Source organism: Hemicordylus capensis, chromosome 5 (assembly GCF_027244095.1).
Source record: "Hemicordylus capensis ecotype Gifberg chromosome 5, rHemCap1.1.pri, whole genome shotgun sequence".
Classification (NCBI taxonomy): domain Eukaryota; kingdom Metazoa; phylum Chordata; class Lepidosauria; order Squamata; family Cordylidae; genus Hemicordylus; species Hemicordylus capensis.
In genome coordinates, this window is record NC_069661.1 from 70,616,673 (window position 1) to 70,631,169 (window position 14,497).

The following is a 14,497-nucleotide window of genomic DNA, read 5'->3' on the forward strand; positions in this document are numbered from 1 at the left end:
GGATTTATTACACACCAAAGAGTCTAAGCACCTCAAAAATTCCTAAAATATATACTGAGAACCCAGTGGCTTTTGGGTTGTGGGGTAGTTGGAACATGGGATGCCACTAATTCCCCACCCCCACCTGCAAAGCAGTGGGGTCAAAATGAACAGAAGAAATGAAGACGTGTAATGAAGACAAAAAAGAATCGAAACACTTCAAAAATACCTTAAAAAATTGAGTACCCCAGTGTGTGTGTGTGTGTGTGTGTGTGTGTGTGTGTGTGTGTGTGTGTAGGGGGGCGTAGTTGAGACATGGCAGTTGACAGTTGGCACTTGAACAGAAGAAATGAAGGTGTGCAATGAATCCTCATAGGGATTCATTATGTGGAAAAGTTATTATACACCAAAGAATCTGAACACTTGAAAAATAATGACCATACATTTTGCGCCATTACTCCACTTCTACAAGAGCTAGAGCTTTACCTTTTTTTAAAAAAAAATGAAAGCTGGAGATCCATGTTAGGGTTAGGATATGGCAATGTTGAATCCGCATTATTTCCTATGTTGGAAATATTCAAAATCAGTAAAAACTAAAATAATTCATTAAACATCAACCAACACAGCCTTGAAATTTAGGTAGTAGATGGCACCCATGGTGACCTACCTACCTCACATATTTGGTGCCCCTAGGACCTTGTCAAGTGGTCTGGATTGGTCTGAATCAAAATCAAATCAAATACAAATTGGTGATTGGGGGGTGTAGATTTGGACACCAAACAAATCAGGGGTGATTTGTTTTGGGCACAAATTGAATTAAAAAAATCAATTTGGTCACATCCCTAGGAAAACCATCAGTTGAAATGCATCTGACTTGACCAGGAATCAAATAATTAAGGACATAGTCAAGACATATTTGAGGACCTTTTTTTACAGAGGAAAGTCATGAGAGTAATTGTTGTCTACTAGCCAGTGGAAGCTTTTACACCTTCAAGAATTTCAGGATATTTTTTTATGTATTAACAAGCTTTTATGAAAACCTTTATGTATTAAAAAGCTTTTATTGGTAATTTTCAAGTATTTATGTGGATTAAGTATTATAAATTCTTATCAGAATTCTAATATGCATATATTAGAGTTCTCTCTCTCTCTCATACACACACACACACACACACACATTACTAACTAAGAATCAGATTGTAGCTACTCCTGATCTTCTACAGTCTTCGGGAAGCATCAAGAAGCCCATGGCATCCGAGGGATGCTGGGTTTGTTCTGTACTCCTTGATGAACTCAGCGTGCATAACCAGGATGTCCACAGGGCATTCAGAGGTATGTGCCTCTATGATCATTGCCATTATGTGAGGAGGAAGTAGAGGTGGGCCAACAAGTCTGCCCCCCCCTTGCTCACAATGCATTGACAGAGAGGGAGGTGTCAACTTCTACGTTCTCTCCTCACAACCATCCATTCATGTCATTGTTGCAATGTGAACAAGGTGTAGGGCCAGTCTGATGAATAAGGCCTGCTGCTAGTTCCTTGCTCACATCATGGTAGCCCAGATGAGGGGTGGAGGGTAGCTAACAAGAACCCATGGCCTGGTTCTCAACAAAGTTGCAAAACTATGTTTGATATGTAACAGTTCCAAACGGAGGTGAGACTTCACATAACTGAATGATCCTTCATACAATCAAATGAACAAACAAATAAATCCAGACTCATAGAAAAGTAGATGTCAAAGGAAAGTGTAGGCGAAAACCTTTTATTTTTCTGTGTGCAGGAGTTGTTTTTTAATGGAGGAACATTCAATCATGTGAGCCCACCTGCAAGTCTGAACTTGTACAACACAAAGCTTTACTAGCTTGTCATTTTAAAAGGTGTTTATCCACACGCTGGACACTCACATTTACTTCCAGGATTCTCTGAAAACATATAATGGAGAACCCAGGAACTTCCATACTATATTCTGACGGGATGCAAGAAAGGCAAAGAAAAGAAAAAGATAAGTAAATTGTGCAAATTACCCATTTTCAGGAGCCATAGGACTGCAATTAGAAGTGGCATTCAGATTGCACAGCGTGGGCATTTAGCAAGAACTTGGAGTTTTGAGCTAAAGCAGGCTGGATGTCAATTTGTGATTGCAGCTAAACCTGATCATTCCACACAGAGAGACACATGCCATCTATATAAAGCTCTTTTCTGTATTTGGTGTATTCATGCTTATATATTTCATTCTAGCAGCTAGACTTTTAAAATGACTTTTTCAGGTAGCTGCACTCATACTCTGCAGTTGGTACATAATTGCCAGGAGGATCTGGAGGAAGGAAAATACTGCTGAGTTATGCAAGTGCACACCTATGACTGTGTTTTAAGAGACAATGTATGACTTGCTTGTTCTGAGTTTTCCTGGATTTTTAAGTGCCCGACAGAATGATGTTCTGTGATGTTTGTTTATATCCATTACCATACTGCTGAAAGCTGATTTTGTGCAGCTTTTAGAGCTGTTTTGTGCTTTGCTTTTATTTAACACTTTGAGAATTATTGCACTAAGGGGCATAAGAGTCTAGACAGATGGAGATGGTTGTATTTTGTTGCGGGAATATGACACACAGTTCCCATTGCTCTATGGTCCACATTACTCCCTTCCTGGAAGTACCAAAAGAGGTACTTTTGAATTGTGCTTGCTCTCTCCTGTTAAAAAGAATACCACTACCAACAACTATTCTATTCTTTTCTTCAGAAGCCCCTACAGTGATGAACCCCAGGACCTCTGGGAGGAAGTCCATTCAAAGATAGGAAGGACAGGAGAAGGTGCTACCACTGAGAGACCTCTCAAATACTTGGAAAATCTCTCCAAATTGTCTCCTGACCTGACCAGTGGTAAGTGTCCTATGAAGCTTTGAGGCTGAGCCTACCCTCCAAAATAGTCCAATAAGTCAACAACCAATCTGTTCATTGTATTTCCCTATCTAACACTGCTGTGTTCTTGCTCATGAGAGGCTGATGAAATCCAGCCTCTAGATTCCATACAGCGTCAGCATGGCTCACAGGGGGGAAAGGTGGGGGAGGGCTGAAGAGCCTAACTTTAGCCTAACGTAATCTGAGGCTACCCTCTGTAGGCCCAAAAAACCCAGATAGTGTGAAGAGTTCTTATCACCGTTTCCGCTCATGATTGCTTTCCTGCTTGTCAAATGATGCGAGCAGGCTTAACATATCAGATTAGAGCTCTGGGGGCATGAATAGCTGGGGAGGGTCAGGGAAGCCTCACAGCCCAAGGCATTGCCTTGGTAGTCAGTGGCTGGCTGGTCATTGGACTGGGCTACCTCAGATGTACCACATATTGTTGTGCAAGTAAATCAGGAATTGTGTGTGTATGGATTTAAAACATTGAATGTACTGTGGCCTTGCAGTACTGCCTAAATACCATCAGATATAGATCTAGGGTCATATCACCTCCAGCTCTGAAAAAATATCAATTTTCATTATTTTACACTGTTTGCTTATAAATGCTAGCTATGAGCTACATCAAGAGATGTACAAATGATGATAGTTAAGGTCTCAGAAGAATAAGATAGAAAATATATAAACTGCTTGTACCAGACAAATTCAAAACAAGGCGCATGCAAGGTCATGATATAGTATGGAATTGTATAATGTCATTTAAATTACATAAACATGTCCTATCAGTTAAGAGTGCTCTAGGCATACAACTGTATTATAGATGACAGTATGTTCAGTGGGTCTAACACCCAGATGAGCATGCGAAGGATTGTACTGCTATAAGACTTATTTCACAAAACAGGTGAAATGACCATTTCTAAAAAACAAACTGGGTTGTAGCTGTTAGTTGATTTATTACTACTACTACTACTACTACTATTATTATTATTATTATTATTATTAATTCGATTTCTATACCGCCCTTCCAAAAATGGCTCAGGGTGGTTTATTTAATGAGTTAAATAAACTTTAAATCTTGATTTCTTTCTTTAAAATGTGTTTGATTAATCAAGAAATAGTTTTTTTAAAAGAAATAATATTGTTGATGGAATTAGTTAGTGCTAGAGGCACTTTTTCTAAATGATTGGAAACACATTAGTAGATATCACCAAAAAACAATGAAATAATTCATTGTTACCCTACCCCACCCCAAGACCTATTGTTTGTTTCATAAGCAAATGCATACAGGTGTAATTAATTCATTGACTAAAATTTTCTTTTATTATGTGACAGTCACCCTACTTTGTGTTTCTTTTATATTGTGAGTCCTTTGGGAATAGGGGACCAGATTATTTATGATTTATTATAAACATGTCCTAGCAGCTTACTAGAGTTGAGTGCTCCAGGCATACAAATGTATTATATACAACAGGAAAGACAAATACAGAAACAGAAACACACACACATGCACACTAAAGAAATAAAAATAAATAACTCTAAGAAATGTAAGGAACTTACATACAGGGACGTACAGAAATGCAAGGACACAATCATCATCCTATTCTCACAACAAAGCCTTTCAGGAGGGCCAGGGCCCTGTGCTGTAAGTCTGTACTGGGATCAGAAAAATGATGCTTGTTCTCAGGGGCAGAGCCACCACTCGCTGTGGATATACCCCATCTGCCTCCTGCATCTGACATAGGGGGTGTGGCCATATGTGGAACCGGGGCCATACGGCCCCATTCACAAGGTGCTTCAGCCAGCGGCCCCATTCCACATGACCCAATTTGTGATAACACATTTCTCTGCCTTTCAAGGCAGGGAAAGGTGCTCCCTAGGCGGGAAACCCAGTGCTGGCTGACCCGCCTTGAGAATGTGGTCAGGTGGCCCTGCTTCAGCATTTGGCCACACTCCTGCAACAGATGTCAGATGCAGGGGACGTGGCTAGGGTGCCTAGGGGCCAGTAGCAGCTTCTGTTGCCAGAACTGCTATTCTGAAGGCTCCCAGAACCCTCCCTGCTTGCTTATTTTATCTATCTATCTATCTATCATTTAACATATTCATTATTTAACATGGGGGCAGAGGCGTAACTAGGGAAAACGGCGCCCGGGGCAAGCACTGAAATGGCGCCCCCCCACTGCGCCCCCCCGCCCCCCCAACATACTACATTATACTTAGGTTTTTCCTCACAAGTGCCCGCCGCCGCCGCCAAGCCAGGCCACTGACTGGCCGCCAGGCACCTGACTGGCCGCCAGGCACCAGCAAAGCAATGGGGGGGGCGCAGGCGGTGCGGAAGGGACCGCTCGTGGGGAAGGGGGCACCGACCCGCTCCGTTGACTGCTGCAGCGCTGCTGCACTGAGCAGGAAACATTTGTATTAACAAAAAATTAATTTTTTTAAAAAAAAGAATTTGGCCATGGCGGCACCCCCCATGTGACCAGAAAAGATGGCGCCCGGGGCACGTGCCCCCCCTGCCCCCCCTATAGTTACGCCTCTGCATGGGGGTCCAATCACCACTAAAGGAAGGATGAGGTTGTACTGTAATCACTGCGCCCCTCTGCGCTCTCCCTATCCCTGCTCTTTCTTCAGTCCAAAATCCTGTTTCTCTACAGCCTTCTTTTCTCTAGTCAGCCTGGAAGTCATTTAATTTGGCCATCAAGCTAAATTGCCTCTTTGCAAGTATCTGGTTAATCTGTGTAACGTATTTTTAGTAGTAATGTTGCTTTAATCAACTCTCTTATTTCAGTGTACCCCTAAATCCTCAAGTAAAAACTTACTTTATTTTGAACTTAAACCTTTCTGTCAGTTCATTTCCCCAGGACCAGAACTTTGCACAAACATTATTCTGACATGGGACTGCTCCACCCCAGCTAGGGATGTGCACAGAACCAGCCAGTTCAGTCTTGCACCTCCCTCTAACCCCCGTGGTTTGGTTCAGTCTGGGGGGTTTGCGAGCTTAAATTTATAATAAATAGCTAGACAGACAGACAGACAGACAGATAGATAGATAGATAGATAGATAGATATTACCATGCTCCCCTTAGGGGAGTTCCTGGAGGTGGGGGTGGGGGTCTGTGTAGGTTCCCTCTCCCCCCACTGGCCTTCCCCATGGCCCCACTCACCCGTTCAGGTGCTCTCTGGCCAGTTTTCAGCCTTCACGCGGTAGCCATTATGGAGGCTGTGCACCTGTACACATGGCCTCTGCGTGGCCTGGGCACGGCCTTCGGCTATAAAGTGGTATATAAATGTAAGTGCTATTGCTATTGCTATTGCTACCACCCCACCCCACTATTCTGCCCCAGGCCCCACTTTCTGCCCCAATCTGCCCCAAAGACATGAAAACTTCAGAAATTTCCCAAAAATCAGCCCTTTGCCCAATCCCCCTAAAATTGGGGTGGTAGCCTGCACCCATTGGGCACTACCACCCCACCCCACTCATTTTGCCCAGATCCCATGCTATGCCCCCGAACTGCCCCAAAGTCACTAAAGCTTCAAAAATTCACCAAAAATCAGCCCTTTGCCCAATTCCCCTGAAATTGGGGTGGTTGACTCCACCCATTGGGCACTACCACCCCACCCAAAAATTTTGCCCCTGGGCCCCTTCCCCCCCAATCGATTCAGATTTGGATTCAGATTAAATCTGAATCCGAACCGAATCAAGGGTGATTCGGGTGGCCCATTTTCAGGCACAAAACAGAACAGGGGTGATTCAGTTTGGGTCCCGAACCAAATCACCGAATACCCGAATTGCACACCCCTAATTTCAACTGTACAGTGCTGGTACATCCCCCCACCGCCATTCTTTGTGTTTATGCTTAGCCTTGCATTGTTTTGATATTCTGCTGTAATAACTCTCCAGTCTTCATAGAGATTAGAGCTTGGAATATAAAGACATATTTAGTATGAGTTCTGGAAATCATACCCATTGGGGGAAAAGGTGTAAAGTATTTCCATCTAGCTTGTTATGAGAATACCACTTGTTAATAGTATTTCAGGGTTATTTATTTGTTTGTTTATTTATTTAGTGTAGTTTTATACTGAACATAAGAATAGCCCTGCTGTATCAGGCCCAAGACCCATCGAATCCAGCATCCTGTTTCACACATTGGCCTACCAGATGCCCCTGGGAGCCTACAGGCAGGAGTTGCGGGCATGCCCTCTCTCCTGTTGTTGCTTCCCTGCAAATGGTATTCAGAGGCATCCTGCCCAATATATAAACCTCTGTGTGGTTTGCACACTAAAACCAATTTTAAACAACCAACAATAATCAACATTAAAATGATTAAATCAATTTAAAATCTCAACAGAAGTTTACAAAACACCATAGATGCAGAGTTTCTGGTTTTATTTGGGAGCACATTTCAGAGTCTTGGGGCAGCCCAAGAGAAGGCCTGATTCTGAGTCACCACCAAACATGCTGGTGACCACCAACTTGACCTCCACTGATGATCTTAATAGGTTGTGGGGTTCATAAAGAAGGTGGCGCTATCTCAAATACTCTGGACCCAAGCCATTCATTTGGATATACACCCCTTTCTTTCAGGAAACTATTCAAATTCACTTAGATTATATATATTTCCTCATTTCTATTGATCCATATTGTAAAGGTAAAGGGTGCCATCAAGTCGGTGTCAACTCCTGGCGACCACAGAGCCCCGTGGTTGTCTTTGGTAGTAAGTCTACTTACATATGCATATCATTAGAATCAATGGACATATTTTGATTAGCATCTGAAGGGATATATGTTAATATGAAGATTTTTATTCTGAAGATTTTAAACTTAATCATCTAGCAACTAAAAAAAATTAGGGAAACTCCTATTAAGATCCCATTCAGGATACACAGAGATAAGAAACCTGGATGGCCCTGAACCGACTAAGTCTTTATCTTTAAAGCTATTGCATAGGCTCCAGCTGTCCCTACTTATTATAACTGGATTTATTATGTCCCTGTTTTCTGGAATCTGTCCCTGGTCAATCCGGTTTGTTTGCTTTATGGAGATGCCTTATCCCCCCCCTTAAAAAAAATTGGAGTTCCTACAATTGTTATTGTTCAGGATTCAGCTCTTTGTTGCTAATGCGACAAGGAGGCAATACATAGGATTCTCAGTGGGCAATACTGGCAACATCGGCAATGCTGCCAGCACCCGGAAGACGTGGGGAGCAGTGATGCCCAGCCCGGCACCCTGTGCAATGGAGGCCCCATCCACAGCACTCACCTGGCCTCTGTGCATGTGCAATGGTCATTTGCATGGCCAGCAGTCTTCCAGGTCCCAGCAGAATTACCACTAATGTCTTTTAAAGGTGGCGCTGTCCCTGCACCACCCTCACCAGCTGCCACTGTCCATAACTGTGAAAAAGCATGTTGTCATTCCTGAATCTACTGCTTCTCAGTTTGGGTGACCTTTGAGTTCTAGTATTATATGAGTAAGACATATTTCTCTTTATCCACTTTCTCTACACTATGCATAATTTAGCTTTAAAAGGGAAAGTCTAAATGTTGGGTGTATTGGACTGCTGCAATGTCAGGACACTGTGATATCTGAAATGCATTTCCTAAATTATATATTTCTAGCATCCATAGTTTCTTTTCCTCCATCGCTGAATTGTATGCTGTGCCTTTTAATTTTCATGGCCCGTTTTCCAGGGCTCTGTCAATAAGTTTTGAAAAATCTATACAGAATAGTTAAAATAGGCCTTAAAACATTCCCCAACAATTGCAATATAAAACAAAAAACAAAACACACATCTCTATAAGCTTTATATAAGCAGCAAAACTCTAAATTAAACCTGCTTTTTATTACTAGGCTCAACATTGTCCTCTATAGGGATGATTTAAAAAATCCTCAAAGCCATGAACTAACGACATCTTGTAATATACAAAATACATCAATATGTCATTGTCAAAGTAATTTTCTTAACAAAATGTGTCTAGACCATTTTGGTTCTCCCCCCAATACATTCTTAAACAAAGTTACAGGTTACCCCAACAGCAAATGTTTGGTGATGAATCTGTAAATCAGAAATGGGATCTAAGCAACAATACTGACACATAGTTGGCAAATATCAAAGAACAATGAGAGAGGCTACTCTGCAGCATTTTCCCAAGTACACATTAGCAACAGGTCAGAACACCACTAGGACAACATTGCTAACATGGACATGGAAGTCTGCCTTAATAGCTGATTGTTATTTACTGCTTCATGAAGCATCCCATGATACTTTATTGTGCTTCATCTGAAGGGCATAAAAGGCATCCTTGCACTATATCCTAAACATATATTTGTAACACTTTCCCTAGGGAATGAAATAGATTAGAAGGAACTGGGCTTTTTCTGCTAGTCCTTTTGGAAAACTGATTCGAATTCCAAACTAGTCTGGTCCAAACTACACATGATGTTTAAAGCATTATCAGCTGTGATGGGTTTGTTTTTCTTTAATAAAGACAAGTTGATTGTTAATGAATTTTGTCAATATCTATCTATCTATCTATCTATCTATCTATCTATCTATCTATCTATCTGTCTATCTATGAATCATAATTCTATGATATGTGCATCTCTAGGTGCTGTACAAAATTTCAAACAATATTTAAAAATCAGCTCAGAATAAAATACAAGGTAATTAAAACAGTAGCATAAAAACAGAAATAAAATAGTATGATAAAAAGTTATTAATAGAAAATATTAAAATTAATTCTAATTAAAAACCTGTGAGAACAGGTGAGTCTTGACAGTATTCCTGAAAACAAAGAAGAGGATGCTCTTATTTCAGCAGGGATCACATTCCAAAGCTTTGGGGCTGCCACAGAGAAAGCCCGGTCCTGTGTTGCCACCAAACGAGCCGGTGGCAACTGTAACCAGACCTCTCCAGCAGACTGAAACAGTCGGCAGGTTTCATGACAAACGAGACACTCTCTTAAATACCCTGGACCCAAGCCATTAAGGGCTTTATAGGTAATAACCAGCACTTTGTATTTCACCCAGAAACATATCGGCAACCAGTGCAGTTCCCTTAAAACTGGTGTTTGTTATGTGGTCCCTTTGAATTGGCTCAGAGATCAATCCAGCTGCCACATTCTGTACCAACGGTAGTTTCCGGACAATGTACAAAGGCAGTCCCATGTAGAGCACATTACAATAGTCAAGCTTGGAGGTTACCAACATAAGTACCATTGTTTTAAGGTCATTTACCTCCAGAAATGGACGTAGCTGTCGTATCAGCTAAAGCTGATAAAAAGCACTCCTGGCCAGTGCCTCAACCTGATAAATCAGGGAGAACTTGGGGTCCAGGAGTGCTCCCAAGCTACATACCTGATCTTTCAGGGGGAGTGTAGCCCCGTGTACAACAGGCAGATCTAAACAATTTCTTGTGTCCCCAACCCCCACAGTCAGCACCTTGTCTTATTTTGATTCAACCTCAGTTTATTATTCCTCATCCCGCCCATTACTACCTCCAAGCAGGCATTTAGAGAGGATATGCCATTTCCTAATGAGGCTGGCATGGAAAAATAGATCTGGGTGTCATCAGCATATTGATAACACCCAGCACCAAACCTCCTGATAATCTCTCCTAGCGATTTAATGTAGATGTTTAAAAGCATTGGAGACAATATGAAGCTTTGTGGAACTCCACACTTTAATTTTCACTTTGCAGAACAACAATCTCCATGCAATGCCACCTGGAATCTACCAGAGAGGTAGGAATGGACACTCTATATGACTGTGCCACCCAATCCCAACTCCCTCAGGTTGTCCAGAAGGATACCTTGGTCAATGGTATCGAAAGCCACAGAGAGATCCAAAAGGATCAGCAGAGTCACACTCCCTCTGTTGACAGCCAGTTGGAGATCATCCATTAGGCCGACCATGGCAGTCTCAACCCCATAGCCCACACAGAAGCCAGTTTGAAATGGGTCTAGATAATCTGCACCATCCAAAACTGCCTGGAGCTGAGAGGCCACCACCTTCTCAATCACCTTGCCCAACCATGGAAGACTGGAAATAGGTCTTTAATTAGGTAATTCTCAGGGATTCAATGCAGGTTTCTTCAAAAGTGGACTAATAGCCTCCTTAAGACAAGAAGGCATCCTGTTCTCCCTCAGAGAAGCATTTATAATATTTACCAGACCCTCTCTGATCATATAATTATTAGATGAGATAAGCCAAGTTGGTCAAGGGTCAAGAGAACAGGTTGTAGGATGCACAGTCCAAAGCAGTTTTTCCATTTCCTCAGGAGTCACAAACTGAAAATGATCCTATCTAATCCCATAAGAGGAGTTGCTGGACATCTCCACAGTAGACTTTGCAGTAACTGTGGAATCCAGCTCGGCCTGAATCTGAGAGATCTTATCCGCAAAATAATAATAATAATAAAAAAACATCATTAAAAACATCACAGTGAGTGACCGATGGCTTCAAATTTAAATTCAAGGGGGAGGTGATACATACTAGCCCCCTCACAACCCTAGACAGCTCAGCTGCATGTGAATTTGCAGAAGCAATGCAGGCTGAAAATAACTGCTTCTTTTCTACCCACACTGCCAGAACATAGATCTTCAAATGTGCTCTGTCTTGTGTCTGATCAGTCATGCTCCAAGTCTTCCCCCACTTGTATTCTAGTTGTCTTCCTCACTGCTTTAGTTCCTGTAGTTCTTCCGAATACCATGGGGCTGTCTTTAAAGCAGGTTGGAGAGGATGCTTAGGAGCTATTGCATCTAACGTTCTAGTGAGTTCATTATGCCATGTTGAATAATGAACGCATGTGAGTTCATTATCTCATTCAATAGCAGCCAGATTGGGACTGTGGCAAAAAAAAATAGCGGCTTTAGTTCCACGGTGATCCTAATCTGTGTGGGGAGTTCTTTTTTCCCCTTTTCATTTTATATCCCGCTCTTCCTCCAAGGAGGCCAGAGCGGTGAACTACATACTTAGGTTTCTCCTCACAACAACCCTGTGAAGTAGGTTAGGCTGAGAGAGAAGTGACTGGCCCAGAGTCACCCAGCTAGTATCATGGCTGAATGGGGATTTGAACTTGGGTCTCCCCGGTCCTAGTCTAGCACTCTAGCCACTATACCACGCTGGCTCCCTTCCTTCTTATGGCTGTTTTCCACCCTCCCCTGAAGTAAAGAATAGTCTGATTGGGAGCTCCCACAGATCAGCATGTTGGCAGGGTTATAGTTAAATTCCCCTGCTCTGGTCCCCAATCTGGAGGTCCTCCAATCTGTCTAGTGACTAAAAAAGTGCATATGCTCATCATCAGGGATCACTTGAAATGTCACATGTAGTTTAGGACATTTGTTTGAGATTATTTTCTTAACATTTTCTTTGTGATGAAAGAAGATATTCTTGATTTTTCAAGATCAGGGGGCTTGGGAAGCAATGTAGAAAGCTGCTGAACTGAGGTCACTGAGAGCCACAAATCTGAAGCAGTCTTCACTAAAGCTCTATTTAGTGGTTTGGGTTCTTCAAAGTCCGGCTATTTCATGTGAAAACTGTGTCAGCTTAATCCTTTACCTGGCAGACCAGGAATATATCTAAATCACAAACCTGAATGGTTTAACAGACATCTTCTCGGGGACTTTCTTCATCCTTTCTTCTTCCTACCGACAACAGTAGTTGTGTGAAGGAAGCTAAGGATCTCTTACAGAATGTTTAGGATTATCACACCTGAAACTAAAATTCCCAGATTTTCTGGATAAAGCCATGACATATAAACTACTTTGTAGTGTTTAGAACATGCTGTGAGATGTTATAAATGGAGATTATGACAGATTCTTTAGGTGCTGGGAAGAGAGATTTTAAAAAAAGATTCACCCATTATCAGAATTCAACTTAAATTATTAAGGAGAAATCACATATAATCCCTGAACCTTGGAACAGTTCATGCATGGACAGTGTCACTCATTTACATTAAGAACATATTGCCATTTTGTGATAGCTTCATTAAGATTTGTTTTTTAAAAAAATGAAATAGGCACAATATACATAGAAATATTGTAGGAAAAGTTCCTTTGAACAACATTCTATTACATCTTGGTAATATTAATCATGCATTTACTTAAAAGATAAACATTGTTTTCTACCACCATTCCTAACTTCTTGTTTATGAGGAAAGAGAAACTTGTTAAAAATGGCATAGTTGCCGTAACTACTTCATTGAAGCCAAAGCTTATCTAAACCTGGCATTCATTATATATTGCTTCTTAGCTGGCCTAAACAGCTTGAATAGCTTAATGCTATTCAATGTGAATTAAGTATTTGACATCAGCAGTAAGAACAGCCTAGTAGTAATATAAATGCAAAATGCAAATAAAATTATAAATTGTACCAATTAAAATGTAAGGGTGCTAAATATTAATGTTTAACATCAATCTTAGATTAAGACTACAAGATGTTGTCATGAATTTGCTGGCACAATAGACTATCAAACCAACGAACTGTACAGTTTAATAGGTTATAGTGCCTGTTTTCTCACTGTGTGTACCAACTGGTGCTATGCATAATTTTACACATTAGGACTGTGAATGTGATCTAATGTTGTAACTGTGCCCACTGCATGCATGTAGAGGGAGAAGTGGGATTGTGTCCAGTGGCCCATCTCATGACAATTCAGCATAATTGTCACTTCTGGTGACCCCCTCAATGTCTGGTTGTAAGGGCATCAGAACAGGGCCTCAGGCAGCATAATACATGGACAGGTTTCTATTGGATCTAGAAAACACCTTTGCCCTGGGCAGTTTAAGTTAAACTGAGAAGTTTGAATGTGTCTGACAACAAATTGGAAAATGGCAGCCAACATTCTGATTAATGTGATGAGGATGCAATGAGAGCTGCATCATCACAGCAGGAGGATATTCTTAACACAGATAGAGGTTTTCCTACTGTCACTACACCTGTGCACTGGAGGGCAGGAAAGAGATATTTGGTAATCATCTCTGCCTTGGGAAATGTCACTAAAGGCTGTGCAACCCATAGAGATTTTTTTTTTTTTGAAAGCACAGGTAATTCCAGAGGCACAGAATATTATCAACCACACACCCCCTCATGCATACAGATGCAGTGGGGAAGCTCTCCCCGGTGCAGACACATCTTCTGGGTGCACCCATGCTGCCTTAGTCAGGGTGTCAGCCACTGACATCAGCAACATCAACATGGTGGTATTCTACGTATTATTCTACATAATAGTGACATATTAACTTGGTGGGTCCTACTTAATAACTTGGCAAATGTGTATTGAACAAATGGGAATTTCTTCTCAGAGCCATCTCCATGCATTATATATTGCAGTTATTTCACTTGGACATTACAAAGACATGGATAACTGTGGTGAGATTCTTTTTGTTCCCCAGGACAGGCCACAGTTGCTAGCATAGAATCCAAAGCTTTTTAAAGACATATTATTACAACAACGACAAATATTTATAAACTGCTTTTCAACAAGAGTTTCCAAAGCTGTTTACATAGATATGAATAAATAAATAATAAGTAAATAAATAAAATGGCTCCCTTTCCCCAAAGGCCTCACAATCTAAAAAAGAAACATAAGCAACATCAGCAACAGGGCTGTTGTGCTGGGGATG

The 14,497-nt window shown here is 41.4% G+C and overlaps 1 protein-coding gene and 1 long non-coding RNA gene across 6 annotated transcripts in view; one reads left to right on the forward strand and one right to left on the reverse strand.

Moving 5' to 3' along the window:
- The window catches only part of FSTL5 (follistatin like 5), a 563,532-nt gene that overhangs the window by 124,928 nt on the left and 424,107 nt on the right, over positions 1-14,497 (reverse strand). The gene's annotated exons all lie outside the window — the stretch shown is intronic.
- Positions 1,580-14,497, forward strand: part of LOC128327771 (uncharacterized) — a 33,905-nt gene continuing 20,987 nt past the window's right edge. The window contains exon 1 of the long non-coding RNA XR_008308778.1: positions 1,580-2,857. This is a non-coding gene — a long non-coding RNA (uncharacterized LOC128327771). The remainder of the gene's footprint in view (positions 2,858-14,497) is intronic.